Consider the following 9,802-nt stretch of genomic DNA (forward strand, 5'->3'; position numbering starts at 1 on the left):
GGAGGCCGGTGCTCGGGAGACCGGGAAGGGGGGGAAGACTAACCCCGGCAACGGGGCTCGGGAGTGCATGGGGCGGGGCTCGGGAGGCGGGGCTCGGGCTGACCGGGGCGCTGCGCTCAGCAACGCCATGTCAGGGAGTGGGCGGTACGGAGCACCGCGGAGACATCGCCAGTAGAGGTGAGAGTTTCTGCTGGCTCACCCCTTCCATTTCTCCCCACCTGACTTTCTCCCTTCCCCCCCTCCCTCCCTTTCTCCCTTCCCCCATGCCCCCCTCCTTCCCCAACCCTTCCCCACCCACACCCATCCCACCCTCCCCCCACCACCCTTCCCACCCTCCCCTTTACCCCACCACCCCACACCCTCCCGCCACAAACCCCATCCCCCTCCACCACCCCCACCCCCCACACCACCCCCAACCCCCCACCCCCCCTTCCCCTCCCCCCCACTCCCCCTCCCCCCCACTCCCCCCACCCCCCTCCAACCCCCCTTCCCCACCCTCCCTCAACTCCCCCACCCTCCCTCAACTCCCCCTTCCACTCCCCACTCACCCCCTTCGTCCAGTCGCACTCTCTCTTCCCCCCATTCGCTCTCTCTCTTCCCCCAAGTCACTCACTCTCTTCCCCAGTCGCTCTCTCTCTTCCCCCCAGTCGCTCTCTCTCTTCCCCCAGTCGCTCTCTCTCTTCCCCCCAGTCGCTCTCTCTCTTCCCCATGTCCTCTATCTCTCTTCCCCCCAGTCGATCCTCTCTCTTCCCCCCAGTCGCTCTCTCTCTTCCCCCCAGTCGCTCTCTCTCTTCCCCACATTCGCTCTCTCTCTTCCCCCAGTCGCTCTCTCTCTTCCCCCCAGTCACTCTTTCTCTTCCCCCAGTCGCTCTCTCTCTTCCCCCAGTCGCTCTCTCTCTTCCCCCCAGTCGCTCTCTCTCTTCCCCCAAGTCGCTCACTCTCTTCCCCCCAGTCTCTCTCTCTCTTCACCCAGTCGCTCTCTCTCATCCCCCGTCGCTCTCTCTCTTCCCCCCAGTCACTCTCTCTCTCCCCACAGCTGCTCTCTCTCTTTCCCCTGTGGCACTCTCGCTTCCCCTCAGTCGCTCTCTCTCATCCCCCCAGTCGCTCTCTCTCTTCCCCCCAGGCCCTCTCGCCCCCCCTATCTCGCTTCCCCCCAGTCCTCTCTCTCTACCCCCCAGTCGCTCTCTCTCTTCCCCCAGTCACTCTCGCTCTTGCACCAAGTCGTTCCCTCTCTTCCCCGTCGATCTCTCTCTTCCCCCCAGTCGCTCTCTCTCTTCCCCCCTTTCGCTCTCTCTCTTCCCCGTCGCTCTCTCTCTTCACCCCAGTTGCTCTCTCTCTTCCCCCCAGTCTCTCTCTCTCTTCCCCCCGTCGCTCTCTCTCTTCCCCCCTGTCCCTCTCTCTCTTCCCCGTCGCTCTCTCTCTTCCCCCAGTTGCTCTCTCTCTTCCCCCAGTCGCTCTCTCTCTTCCCCGTCACTCTCTCGCTTCCCCCCAGTCGCTCTCTCTCTCCCCTCCTGTCTCTCTCTCTCTTCCCATCTCTCTCTCTCCTCTGTTCCCCCAGTCGCTCTCTCTCTTCCCCCCAGTCGCTCTCTCCCTTCCCCCCAGTCGCACTCTCTCTTCCCCCCAGTCGCTCTCTCTCTTCCCCCCAGTCGCCCGCTCTCTTCCCCCTAGTCGCTCACTCTGTTCCCCCCAGTCGCTCTCTCTCTCTCCCCCAGTCGCACTCACTCTTCTCACCAGTCGCTCTCTCTCTTCCCCCAGTTGCTCACACTCTTACCCCAGTCGCTCTCTCTCTTCCCCCCAGTCGCGCTCTCTCTTCCCCCCAGTCGCTCTCTCTCTTCCCCCAGTCGATCTCTCTCTTCCCCCAGTCACGCTCTCTCTTCCCCCCAGTCGATCTCTCTCTTCCCACCTGTCAGTCTCTCGCTTCCACCAGTCGCTCTCTCTCTTCGCCCCAGTCGGTCTCTCTCTTCCCCCCAGTCACTCTCTCTCTTCCCCCCAGTTGCTCTCTTCTCGTCCTCCCAATCGCTCTCTCTCTTCCCCCCTGTCGCTCTCTCTCTTCCCCCCCAGTCACTCTCTCTCTTCCCCCCGTCACTCTCTCTCTACCCCCCAGTCGCTCTCTCTCTTCCCTGCAGTCGCTCTCTCTCTTCCCCAAGTCGCTCTCTCTCTTCCCCCGTCTCTCTCTCTCTTCCCCCCAGACGCTCTATCTCTTCCCCCCCAGTCGCTCTCTCTCTTCCCCCCAGTCGCTCTCTCTCTTCCCACCGTCGCTCACTCTCTTCCCCCCAGTAGCTCTCTCTCTTCCCCGCAGTCGCTCTCTCTCTTCCCCCCAGTTGCTCTCTCTCTTCCCGCCAGTCGCTCTCTCTCTTCCCCCCAGTTGCTCTCTCTCTTCCCCCCAGTCGCTCTCTCTCTATCCCCCAGTCGCTCTCTCTCTTCACCCCTTCGCTCTCTATTTCCCCCCAGTCCGCTCTCTCTCTTCCCCCTAGTCGCTCTCTCTCTTCCGCACAGTCTCCCTCTCTCTTCCCCCTAGTCGCTCACTCTCTTCCCCCCAGTCGCTCTCTCTCTTCCCCCCAGTCGCACTCACTCTTCTGCCCAGTCGCTCTATCTCTTCCCCCAGTCGCTCACTCTCTTACCCCAGTCACTCTCTCTCTTCCCCCTGTCGCACTCTCGCTTCCCCTCAGTCGCTCTCTCTCATCCCCCCAGTCGCTCTCTCTCTTCCCCCAGTCGCTCTCTCTCTTCCCCCCAGTCACTCTCTCTCTTGCACCAAGTCGTTCCCTCTCTTCCCCGTCGCTCTCTCTCTTCCCCCCAGTCGCTCTCTCTCTTCCCCCCAGTCGCTCTCTCTCTTCCCCCGTCGCTCTCTCTCTTCACCCCAGTTGCTCTCTCTCTTCCCCCCAGTCTGTCTCTCTCTTCCCCCCGTCGCTCTCTCTCTTCCCCCCTGTCCCTCTCTCTCTTCCCCGTCGCTCTCTCTCTTCCCCCCAGTTGCTCTCTCTCTTCCCCCCAGTCGCTCTCTCTCTTCCCCCCAGTCGCTCTCTCTCTTCCGCCCAGTCTCCCTCTCTCTTCCCCCTAGTCGCTCACTCTCTTCCCCCCAGTCGCTCTCTCTCTTCCCCCCCAGTCGCACTCACTCTTCTGCCCAGTCGCTCTATCTCTTCCCCCCAGTCTCTCACTCTCTTACCCCAGTCACTCTCTCTCTTCCCCCCAGTCGCTCTCTCTCTTCCCCCCAGTCGCTCTCTCTCTTCCCCCCAGTCGCTCTCTCTCTCCCCCCCAGTCGCTCTCTCTCTTCCCCCAGTCGCTCTCTCTCTCCCCCCGAGTCGTTCTCTCTCTTCCCCCCAGTCGCTCTCTCGCTTCGCCCCAGTCGCTCTCTCTCTTCCCACAGTCGCTCTCACTCTTCCCCCAGTTGCTCTCTCTCTTCCCCCCAGTCACTCTCTCTCATCCCCCAGACGCTCTCCCTCTCCCCCCCCAGTCGCTCTCTCTCTTCCCCAGTCGCTCTCTCTCTTCCCCCCAGTTGCTCTCTCTCTTCCCCCTGTCGCTCTCTCTCTTCCCCCCAGTCGCTCTCTCTCTTCCCCGTCACTCTCTCTCTTCCCCCCAGTCGCTCTCTCTCTCCCCTCCCGTCTCTCTCTCTCTTCCCATCTCTCTCTCTCTCTCTTCCCCCCAGTCACTCTCTCTCTTCCCCCTGTCGCTCTGTCTCTTCCCCCCAGTCGCTCTCTCTCTTCCCCCCAGTCGCTCTCTCTCTTCCCCCAGTCGCACTCTCTCTTCCCCCAGTCGCCCGCACTCTTCCCCCCAGTCGCTCGCTCTCGTCCCCCCCGTCGCTCTATCTCTTCCCCCCAGTCGCACTCACTCTTCTCATCAATCGCTCTCTCTCTCCCCCCCAGTTGCACTCTCTCTTCCCCCAGTCGCTCTCTCTCTTCCCCCAGTCGTTCTCTCTCTTCCCACCTGTCACTCTCTCTCTTCCCCCAGTCACTCTCTCTTTTCCCCCCGTCACTCTCTCTCTACCCCCCAGTCGCACTCTCTTCCCTGCAGTTGCTCTCTCTCTTCCCCAGTCGCTCTCTCTCTTCCCCGTCTCTCTCTCTCTTCCCCCAGTCGCTCTAATCTCTTCCCCCAGTCGCTCTCTCTCTTCCCCCCATTCGCTCTCTCTCTTCCCCCAGTCGATCTCTCTCTTCCCCCCAGTCGCTCCTTCTCTTCCCCCCAGTCGCTCTCTCTCTTCCCGCCAGTCGCTCTCTCTCTTCCCCCCAGTCGCTCTCTTTCTTCCCGCCAGTCGTTCTCTCCCTTCCCCCCAGTCGCTCTCTCTCATCCCCCCAGTCGCTCTCTCTCTTCCCCCAGTCGCTCTCTCTCTTCCCCCCAGTCACTCTCTCTCTACCCCCCAGTCGCTCTCTCTCTTCCCCCAGTCACTCTCTCTCTTGCACCAAGTCGTTCCCTCTCTTCCCCGTCGCTCTCTCTCTTCCCCCCAGTCGCTCTCTCTCTTCCCCCAGTCGCTCTCTCTCTTCCCCCCAGTCGCTCTCTCTCTTCCCCATGTCTCTATCTCTCTTCCCCCCAGTCGATCTCTCTCTTCCCCCAGTCGCTCTCTCTCTTCCCCCCAGTCGCTCTCTCTCTTCCCCACATTAACTCTCTCTCTTCCCCCAGTCGCTCTCTCTCTTCCCCCCAGTCGCTCTTTCTCTTCCCCCCAGTCGCTCTCTCTCTTCCCCCCAGTCGCTCTCTCTCTTCCCCCCAGTCGCTCTCTCTCTTCCCCCAAGTCGCTCACTCTCTTCCCCCCAGTCTCTCTCTCTCTTCACCAGTCGCTCTCTCTCATCCCCGTCGCTCTCTCTCTTCCCCCCAGTCACTCTCTCTCTTCCCCACAGCTGCTCTCTCTCTTTCCCCTGTGGCACTCTCGCTTCCCCTCAGTCGCTCTCTCTCATCCCCCCAGTCGCTCTCTCTCTTCCCCCCAGTCGCTATCTCGCTTCCCCCAGTCACTCTCTCTCTACCCCCCAGTCGCTCTCTCTCTTCCCCCCAGTCACTCTCGCTCTTGCACCAAGTCGTTCCCTCTCTTCCCCGTCGATCTCTCTCTTCCCCCCAGTCGCTCTCTCTCTTCCCCCCTTTCGCTCTCTCTCTTCCCCCGTCGCTCTCTCTCTTCACCCCAGTTGCTCTCTCTCTTCCCCCCAGTCTCTCTCTCTCTTCCCCCCGTCGCTCTCTCTCTTCCCCCCTGTCCCTCTCTCTCTTCCCCGTCGCTCTCTCTCTTCCCCCAGTTGCTCTCTCTCTTCCCCCCAGTCGCTCTCTCTCTTCCCCGTCACTCTCTCGCTTCCCCCCAGTCGCTCTCTCTCTCCCCTCCTGTCTCTCTCTCTCTTCCCATCTCTCTCTCTCTCTGTTCCCCCAGTCGCTCTCTCTCTTCCCCCAGTCGCTCTCTCCCTTCCCCCCAGTCGCACTCTCTCTTCCCCCCAGTCGCTCTCCTCTCTTCCCCCCAGTCGCCCGCTCTCTTCCCCCTAGTCGCTCACTCTGTTCCCCCCAGTCGCTCTCTCTCTTCCCCCCAGTCGCACTCACTCTTCTCACCAGTCGCTCTCTCTCTTCCCCCCAGTTGCTCACACTCTTACCCCAGTCGCTCTCTCTCTTCCCCCCCAGTCGCGCTCTCTCTTCCCCCAGTCGCTCTCTCTCTTCCCCCAGTCGATCTCTCTCTTCCCCCAGTCACGCTCTCTCTTCCCCCAGTCGATCTCTCTCTTCCCACCTGTCAGTCTCTCGCTTCCCACCAGTCGCTCTCTCTCTTCGCCCCAGTCGGTCTCTCTCTTCCCCCCAGTCACTCTCTCTCTTCCCCCCAGTTGCTCTCTCTCGTCCTCCCAATCGCTCTCTCTCTTCCCCCCTGTCGCTCTCTCTCTTCCCCCCAGTCACTCTCTCTCTTCCCCCCGTCACTCTCTCTCTACCCCCCAGTCGCTCTCTCTCTTCCCTGCAGTCGCTCTCTCTCTTCCCCAAGTCGCTCTCTCTCTTCCCCGTCTCTCTCTCTCTTCCCCCCAGACGCTCTATCTCTTCCCCCCAGTCGCTCTCTCTCTTCCCCCCAGTCGCTCTCTCTCTTCCCACCGTCGCTCACTCTCTTCCCCCCAGTAGCTCTCTCTCTTCCCCGCAGTCGCTCTCTCTCTTCCCCCCAGTTGCTCTCTCTCTTCCCGCCAGTCGCTCTCTCTCTTCCCCCCAGTTGCTCTCTCTCTTCCCCCAGTCGCTCTCTCTCTATCCCCCAGTCGCTCTCTCTCTTCACCCCTTCGCTCTCTATTTCCCCCCAGTCGCTCTCTCTCTTCCCCCTAGTCGCTCTCTCTCTTCCGCACAGTCTCCCTCTCTCTTCCCCCTAGTCGCTCACTCTCTTCCCCCCAGTCGCTCTCTCTCTTCCCCCCAGTCGCACTCACTCTTCTGCCAGTCGCTCTATCTCTTCCCCCCAGTCGCTCACTCTCTTACCCCAGTCACTCTCTCTCTTCCCCCTGTCGCACTCTCGCTTCCCCTCAGTCGCTCTCTCTCATCCCCCCAGTCGCTCTCTCTCTTCCCCCCAGTCGCTCTCTCTCTTCCCCCCAGTCACTCTCTCTCTTGCACCAAGTCGTTCCCTCTCTTCCCCGTCGCTCTCTCTCTTCCCCCCAGTCGCTCTCTCTCTTCCCCCCAGTCGCTCTCTCTCTTCCCCCGTCGCTCTCTCTCTTCACCCCAGTTGCTCTCTCTCTTCCCCCCAGTCTGTCTCTCTCTTCCCCCCGTCGCTCTCTCTCTTCCCCCCTGTCCCTCTCTCTCTTCCCCGTCGCTCTCTCTCTTCCCCCCAGTTGCTCTCTCTCTTCCCCCCAGTCGCTCTCTCTCTTCCCCCCAGTCGCTCTCTCTCTTCCGCCCAGTCTCCCTCTCTCTTCCCCCTAGTCGCTCACTCTCTTCCCCCCAGTCGCTCTCTCTCTTCCCCCCCCAGTCGCACTCACTCTTCTGCCCAGTCGCTCTATCTCTTCCCCCCAGTCTCTCACTCTCTTACCCCAGTCACTCTCTCTCTTCCCCCCAGTCGCTCTCTCTCTTCCCCCCAGTCGCTCTCTCTCTTCCCCCCAGTCGCTCTCTCTCTCCCCCCCAGTCGCTCTCTCTCTTCCCCCAGTCGCTCTCTCTCTCCCCCCGAGTCGTTCTCTCTCTTCCCCCCAGTCGCTCTCTCGCTTCGCCCCAGTCGCTCTCTCTCTTCCCACAGTCGCTCTCACTCTTCCCCCAGTTGCTCTCTCTCTTCCCCCCAGTCACTCTCTCTCATCCCCCAGACGCTCTCCCTCTCCCCCCCAGTCGCTCTCTCTCTTCCCCAGTCGCTCTCTCTCTTCCCCCCAGTTGCTCTCTCTCTTCCCCCTGTCGCTCTCTCTCTTCCCCCCAGTCGCTCTCTCTCTTCCCCGTCACTCTCTCTCTTCCCCCCAGTCGCTCTCTCTCTCCCCTCCCGTCTCTCTCTCTCTTCCCATCTCTCTCTCTCTCTCTTCCCCCCAGTCACTCTCTCTCTTCCCCCTGTCGCTCTGTCTCTTCCCCCCAGTCGCTCTCTCTCTTCCCCCCAGTCGCTCTCTCTCTTCCCCCCAGTCGCACTCTCTCTTCCCCCCAGTCGCCCGCACTCTTCCCCCCAGTCGCTCGCTCTCGTCCCCCCCGTCGCTCTATCTCTTCCCCCCAGTCGCACTCACTCTTCTCATCAATCGCTCTCTCTCTCCCCCCCAGTTGCACTCTCTCTTCCCCCAGTCGCTCTCTCTCTTCCCCCAGTCGTTCTCTCTCTTCCCACCTGTCACTCTCTCTCTTCCCCCCAGTCACTCTCTCTTTTCCCCCCCGTCACTCTCTCTCTACCCCCCAGTCGCACTCTCTTCCCTGCAGTTGCTCTCTCTCTTCCCCCAGTCGCTCTCTCTCTTCCCCCGTCTCTCTCTCTCTTCCCCCCAGTCGCTCTATCTCTTCCCCCCAGTCGCTCTCTCTCTTCCCCCCATTCGCTCTCTCTCTTCCCCCAGTCGATCTCTCTCTTCCCCCCAGTCGCTCCTTCTCTTCCCCCAGTCGCTCTCTCTCTTCCCGCCAGTCGCTCTCTCTCTTCCCCCCAGTCGCTCTCTTTCTTCCCGCCAGTCGTTCTCTCCCTTCCCCCCAGTCGCTCTCTCTCATCCCCCCAGTCGCTCTCTCTCTTCCCCCCAGTCGCTCTCTCTCTTCCCCCCAGTCACTCTCTCTCTACCCCCCAGTCGCTCTCTCTCTTCCCCCAGTCACTCTCTCTCTTGCACCAAGTCGTTCCCTCTCTTCCCGTCGCTCTCTCTCTTCCCCCCAGTCGCTCTCTCTCTTCCCCCCAGTCGCTCTCTCTCTTCCCCCCGTCGCTCTCTCTCTTCACCCCAGTTGCTCTCTCTCTTCCCCCCAGTCTGTCTCTCTCTTCCCCCCGTCGCTCTCTCTCTTCCCCCCTGTCCCTCTCTCTCTTCCCCGTCGCTCTCTCTCTTCCCCCCAGTTGCTCTCTCTCTTCCCCCCAGTCGCTCTCTCTTCCCCCCAGTCGCTCTCTCTCTTCCGCCCAGTCTCCCTCTCTCTTCCCCCTAGTCGCTCACTCTCTTCCCCCAGTCGCTCTCTCTCTTCCCCCCAGTCGCACTCACTCTTCTGCCCAGTCGCTCTATCTCTTCCCCCCAGTCGCTCACTCTCTTACCCCAGTCACTCTCTCTCTTCCCCCCAGTCGCTCTCTCTCTTCCCCCCAGTCGCTCTCTCTCTTCCCCCCAGTCGCTCTCTCTCTCCCCCCCAGTCGCTCTCTCTCTTCCCCCAGTCGCTCTCTCTCTCCCCCCGAGTCGTTCTCTCTCTTCCCCCCAGTCACTCTCTCTCTTCCCCCCAGTCGCTCTCTCTCTTCCCCCAGTCGCTCTCTCTCTCTCTTCCCCCCAGTCGCTCTCTCTCTCCCCCCCAGTCGCTCTCTCTCTTCCCCCAGTCGCTCTCTCTCTCCCCCCGAGTCGTTCTCTCGTCTTCCCCCCAGTCGCTCTCTCGCTTCGCCCCAGTCGCTCTCTCTCTTCCCACAGTCGCTCTCTCTCTTCCCCCAGTTGCTCTCTCTCTTCCCCCCAGTCACTCTCTCTCATCCCCCAGACGCTCTCCCTCTCCCCCCCAGTCGCTCTCTCTCTTCCCCAGTCGCTCTCTCTCTTCCCCCCAGTTGCTCTCTCTCTTCCCCCTGTCGCTCTCTCTCTTCCCCCCAGTCGCTCTCTCTCTTCCCCGTCACTCTCTCTCTTCCCCCCAGTCGCTCTCTCTCTCCCCTCCGTCTCTCTCTCTCTTCCCATCTCTCTCTCTCTCTTCCCCCCAGTCACTCTCTCTCTTCCCCCTGTCGCTCTGTCTCTTCCCCCCAGTCGCTCTCTCTCTTCCCCCAGTCGCTCTCTCTCTTCCCCCCAGTCGCACTCTCTCTTCCCCCCAGTCGCCCGCACTCTTCCCCCCAGTCGCTCGCTCTCGTCCCCCCGTCGCTCTATCTCTTCCCCCCAGTCGCACTCACTCTTCTCATCAATCGCTCTCTCTCTCCCCCCAGTTGCACTCTCTCTTCCCCCAGTCGCTCTCTCTCTTCCCCCAGTCGTTCTCTCTCTTCCCACCTGTCACTCTCTCTCTTCCCCCCAGTCACTCTCTCTTTTCCCCCCGTCACTCTCTCTCTACCCCCCCAGTCGCACTCTCTTCCCTGCAGTTGCTCTCTCTCTTCCCCCAGTCGCTCTCTCTCTTCCCCCGTCTCTCTCTCTCTTCCCCCCAGTCGCTCTATCTCTTCCCCCCAGTCGCTCTCTCTCTTCCCCCCATTCGCTCTCTCTCTTCCCCAGTCGATCTCTCTCTTCCCCCAGTCGCTCCTTCTCTTCCCCCCAGTCGCTCTCTCTCTTCCCGCCAGTCGCTCTCTCTCTTCCCCCCAGTCGCTCTCTTTCTTCCCGCC

This window comes from Somniosus microcephalus, unplaced genomic scaffold (genome assembly GCF_052327205.1).
Source record: "Somniosus microcephalus isolate GS21.2 unplaced genomic scaffold, FLI_Smic_1.0 unresolved_chr4, whole genome shotgun sequence".
NCBI lineage: Eukaryota > Metazoa > Chordata > Chondrichthyes > Squaliformes > Somniosidae > Somniosus > Somniosus microcephalus.